This window comes from Thalassophryne amazonica, chromosome 9 (assembly GCF_902500255.1).
Source record: "Thalassophryne amazonica chromosome 9, fThaAma1.1, whole genome shotgun sequence".
In the NCBI taxonomy this organism is placed as follows: domain Eukaryota; kingdom Metazoa; phylum Chordata; class Actinopteri; order Batrachoidiformes; family Batrachoididae; genus Thalassophryne; species Thalassophryne amazonica.
In genome coordinates, this window is record NC_047111.1 from 16,985,458 (window position 1) to 16,991,457 (window position 6,000).

General features: G+C 36.5%; 1 protein-coding gene across 2 annotated transcripts in view; it reads left to right on the top strand.

Annotated features, from left to right (window-relative positions):
• foxred1 (FAD-dependent oxidoreductase domain containing 1) overlaps positions 1–6,000 on the top strand; it is a 50,779-nt gene that overhangs the window by 18,604 nt on the left and 26,175 nt on the right. The window lies entirely within an intron of this gene.

Genomic DNA, 6,000 nt, shown 5'->3' on the forward strand with positions numbered 1-6,000 from the left:
ATTACCCCAGAAACCCTAACCCATATTTTAAAGACATTTTATATATATATATATATATATATATATATATATATGTATATATGTATGTATGTGTGTATATATGTATGTATGTATGTGTATATGTATATATGTATGTGTATGTATGTATGTGTATATGTATATATGTATGTGTATGTATGTATGTGTATATGTATATATATATGTGTGTATGTATAGAGAAAAGTACACCAAAAAGCGCCATTTCCCAGGGCCTGGGTCGTCAGCTGAGCGCTATCACTCCTTGGGATTTCGACCCATTAAGCTCAGTATCCCTCATGATAGTGGGTCCACAACAGCTGTTTCCTGTTGCGCCCAGGCCCGTAAAATCCAGGTGCTGCCATCTTCTGCTCTTTCTCCCATTTCCTTTACCACCATACGACATCCATCAACACCAGCTGCCCTCAGAAAACGACCCACCGATGCTGCAGGGAAACCCCGGCATCCCACCTCAAAAGGAATGACCTCCACCTTCCAGCCTCGCTCCCCTATCTCCACCCTCAAATCTTCATAACGGTTGAGCTTCCTCTGTCGAGCTCCATCAATACCCTCCTCCCATGAGACTGTCAGCTCTCCAAGTATTACTCTCCTTTCCTTCCTATCAATCAGCGTAACATCCGGCTGCAAATCAGACACCACCACATCTACTGGCAAAGTCTTGTCTTCTAACACAGTCCACTTCCTTTTTGGACCAGTGCCCATCCTCTTCTGCTTCCGGCTTCTCACCTGTTCACCAGCTCTCACAAACTTAACTGGTTGGCTTTTCTTCACTGGGACAAATGCATCATTTACTGCCTTCACAGCCACCTTCAGAACTAAATTGTGCCTAAATGTATACCATCCTCTACTCAAAGCAACATGACACGCTGACAGAATATGGTGAAGAGTAGCATACTTTCCACACAGATGACAGTTCACACTCTTACCAGTACCCCATCTTTCCAGGTTCGCTGTTGATGGAAACACATCGTATGTCATCTGGAGTAGCCGCTTCAGACTCCCAAAACTTCTTCCCCAAATGTCCTTCCAAGTCACCTTCCTCTCCTCTACATCCCACGTCATCCATCGACCTTGCTGGCCCTGCTGTGCTGCTCTCGACACCCTTTCAGCCTCTACCAACCGACGAGTCTCCTGCTCTCTGATCTTTCTTCGTTCCCCAGCTCCGACCTTTGACCAAAATCGTTGCCTTCTTCTTACTCCAAGGCAAGCTCCCTTTTCACGCACCACTCCAACAAATTCACGTTGACGTGCTACGGCCTCAACTTCTTTCACCATACCACCAGCATTCCACTTCCGTCCAACTTGCAGGGCCGGTGGATTATTACTTATCACTTGGTCATTGGAATCATTTAGTATTGACTGTAGTCTAACCTTCGCAACCTTATATTCTTCCACCACTGATGATAAAGGAAACTGGAGCTTTGTTGACCGACTGTAGAGTGCTACATCTGTCAGCATCTTAGGCACTCCTAGCCACTTTCGTACCATCTTACTAATCTTCCCTTCAATGCTCTCAACTCTTGTCAGCGCCACTTCATAGACTGTCAATGGCCACATCAGCCTTGGTAGTAACCCAAACTGAACCATCCAGACCTTAAACTTCCCAGGTAGCTTCGTCTTTGCAATTGCTTTCAATCCATCTTCAGCTTGCTGCTGGACTTCAACCCCTCGATGTCGGTCTGTGATTGGAAAGGAGTACCAACGACCTAGGCTTCTTCACGCCCTTTTCTTTCACTGACGGAATCCGTTCACCTTCAACCATGAAAACCTTGTCAACAACTTTCCCAGCCCGTAGCGTAAGATACCTGCTCTTCTTAGCTTTAAACACCATGCCTGACCATGTCACTAACTCTTGTAGCCGCTCCACCAACTTCTTAGCTCTCCATTCCTCCGCTTCCAGAATTGTCAGGTCGTCCATAAAGGCCTTTAGCTGGTACTCATCACCACCGCAGCTTCTTATAATCACTTCCATCACCAAGATGAACAAGACAGGTGATATTGCACATCCCATTGCGATACCTTTCTCCAGTCGCATGAATTTAGTCGTGAACTCCTCCGTCATAAACCGGAACTTAAATTTCCCGAAGTACTTCGAAGTACGCCCCCAGCCTCGGCTGCGACCGAGACTGGGGGCGCCTGTGAACGAGGTTAGCAACGGGGAGGGTTGGTGTGCGGTGACCGGACCTGTGGTGGTGGAGGTTACGGGTGAAAATTGTTTTTTGCAATTAACAGTGGCCATACTAAGCCACGATAGTTAACATGGCACCACCCAAGAAAACGGAGAAACTTGAGGAAAATATAGAGGAGATAAAGACCTCAATAAACCAGATATTAAAAGACATGTCTAATTTAGACAAGCTGACGGTGGAGATTAAAGAACTCCAAAAACTGGTTAAAGAGAAGGACAAGATCATTAAGAAACTTGAACAACGTGTAGATGAACTTGAACAATTCACTAGAAAAGATGATGTTATAATATCTGGACTAGAAACAAGGCATCGGACATATGCAAGGGTGGTGGATTCTGGTGGAACCAGTGGGGAGAATGCACCACCTGAAGAACGACAATCATTGGAACAGCAAGTTACAAACTTTTTATATCAAAATGGTGTTGACATCCATCAAGACACAATATCAGACTGCTATACTGTTCCAACTAAAGATAGAAAAAATAAACTGTCTAATATTGTTATACGATTTACAAGCAGAAAATGTAAAAATGAAGTATTAAGACAGGCAAAGAATTTGAAAGGAACAAGTGTCTATATAAATGAGCATTTAACAAAAAAAAATGCAGATATTGCTAGGGAAGCAAGACTATTAAAAAAACAGAAGCACATTGTTGCTACATGGGTCTGGAATTGTAGGGTGTGGATTAGAGTAAAAGAAGGAACAAACGGTATACAAATCAAAAACATGGAGGACCTTACAAAATACAGACCTGAATAGACAATCAAATATGACGTCTGTTGGTAATTGGACCAACAAAAAAAAATCTGATCAAACATGGAAACAGATGATAAAATATATGACATAGACACTAATATTGATGAAAGTATATTTGACTTAAAAACGATTGGTTGCGAGTATTATACAGTAGAACAGCTAAATAGTGAAAAAATTGCAGAAGATACCCTGTCACTCTTACATATAAACAGTCGAAGCTTGTATTGTAAAATGTCGCAAATAAAAGATTATTTAAATCAGTTTAAAAATAAATTTAATATTGTTGCAATCACTGAATCTTGGCTTAATGATGATCTCATGACTGATGTTCAAATAGAGGGATATGAGCTGTATTTTGTGAACAGAAGAGATAAAAGGGGCGGTGGTGTTGCTCTGTACATAAAGGCAGATCTGATATGTACAATTGTAGAAGAAATGACAACTGTGGATGACATCATAGAAATTGTAACAGTGGAACTTGTACATGAAACATCTAAAAATATTTTAATCAGTTGTGTATACAGAGCACCAGACACTTGTGTTGTGAAATTTACAGATAGAATAATAGAGCTATTCCATCAAATTAAAAACAAAACGCTTTTTATATGTGGAGACTTTAACATTAACATAGAGAGCTCCAGTTGCCAAAGAATAAGTGATTTTGTGAATTCAATGTATAGTTTGGGGTTATTCCACTTGATAACAAAACCAACCAGAATCACATCGCAAAGTGCAACGGTAATCGACAATATATTTACAAATAGAACAGATGAAATTATCAGGAATGGGATCTTGATGACAGATGTTAGTGATCATTTACCAGTCTTTTCAATATTTAAATATAAAAATAGGTACAAGAAAAAAACTGTTATAAACTTTAAAAGAGACAAGTCAGTAAAAGCCTTAGAGGCATTAAAATATGATCTTAAAAATCAAAATTGGGAAGAAGTTTATGTCAGTGATGTTAATGTAGCATATAACTCATTTATGAAAATATTGATGAAATCATGTAATAAAAACTGTAAATTAATAGAAATTAGTAAGAAAAGAGTAAATAAACCATGGCTGACAAAGGGAATAAAAAATGCTTGTGCAAAGAAAAACTATTTATACAGGTGCTTTTTAAAAATGCAAACAAAGGAAACAGAACACAGATACAAAAAATATAAAAATAAACTATTGACAATAATTAGGAAACAAAAAAAAGATTATTATAGTGAACAATTAAATAAGAATAAAGATAATATGAGGGCAACATGGGGAATTATAAAAAGTGTGATTGAAAGTGATGGAGCGAAAGCAACTTTTCCAAATTACTTTGTCAAAGAAAATAAAGAGATATATGACATAAAAGAAGTGGCAAATGGGTTTAATGATTATTTTTCAAATGTAGGACCAAGTCTGGTGGGAAATAAACCAATAGTAGAAGATACATTACATACACTTGTAAATACGGTCAATAGTATTTTCCTGGACAATGTGGAAAAAGATGAAATAAGAAATATTGTAAAAAACTGTGTAAGCAAAAGATCAACTGACCATGAAGATTTAGACATGATGACTGTAAAAAGTATAATAGAAACTGTTATTGAACCATTTACTTATATTTGCAATCTGTCTCTGTCAACAGGGATTTTTCCAGATGAAATGAAAATTGCCAAGGTAGTCCCATTATATAAAAATGGAGACAAACATAAATTCTCTAATTACAGGCCAGTATCATTGCTTCCACAGTTTTCTAAAATTATGCAAAAAGTTTTTGTGACAAGGTTGGATAAATTCACTGAGAAACATCATATTTTAAATAATGCTCAGTATGGATTCAGAACAAAACATTCGACAGCTATGGCAATTATGGAATTAATAGAGAAAATATCAACAACAATAGAAAATAAGGATTATTTTGTAAGTATTTTTATTGACTTGAAAAAAGCTTTTGATGTTATTGACCACTCAAGATTGCTTCACAAGTTACAACAATATGGAATAAGAGGTATTGCACATCAGTGGGTAAAAAGCTACTTAGAAAACAGAAAACAGTTTGTTCAGATAAATAATATCAAATCAGAATTGTGTAATATTGCTTATGGAGTACCACAAGGATCAGTACTTGGACCCAAACTGTTTATTTTGTATATCAATGATTTTGTGAATGTATCTAATGTGCTTGGTAGCATTTTATTTGCTGATGATACAACGCTGTTTTACTCTGGATCAGATATACAGAAAGTAGCACAAGTGATAAAAACAGAATGGGAAAAGGTTAAGCATTGGTTTGATATAAACAGACTGTCACTAAATATTAATAAGACAAATTTCATATTGTTTAATGACAGAGCAAAAAAAAATAACGTGTCATTACAAATAGATGGAATGGATATACAAAGGGTAAAAGAAATGAAATTTTTAGGAGTCATAATTGATGAAGATCTTACATGGAAGTCACACATAAATTACATAAAAGGAAAAATAGCGAAAGCCATTGCTGTTTTGCATAAAGTAAAATATTCATTAAATAGTTATGGTTTATTAACATTGTACAATTCATTGATTTTCCCATATTTAACTTATTGTGTAGAAATCTGGGGATCAACATATACAACTTATATACAACCTTTATTTATTCTGCAGAAAAGGGCTTTAAGGGTGATTAGCAACAGTGGTTTTAGAGATCCATCTAATCCATTGTTCATTAAGTACAGGGTACTTAAATTTCGTGATTTGGTCGATTTGAAAATATTACAAACAATGTACCAAGCAAATAAAAATACTTTACCAACAAACATTCAAAATATGTTTGAGAAAAGAGTAAGTAGTTATAAACTGAAAGGAATAGAAGTCTTTAGAAAACCAAGATACAGAACCAGAGTAAAAGAACGGAGTATTGCAGTAAATGGTGTAAAATTATGGAACAATCTCAACAAAGAAATTAAAGAATTAAGGTCGCTTAAATTATTTAAAAAAACGTATTAAACTAGATGTATTAAGTAAGTATGAAACTATAAAATAAGTTAGTGG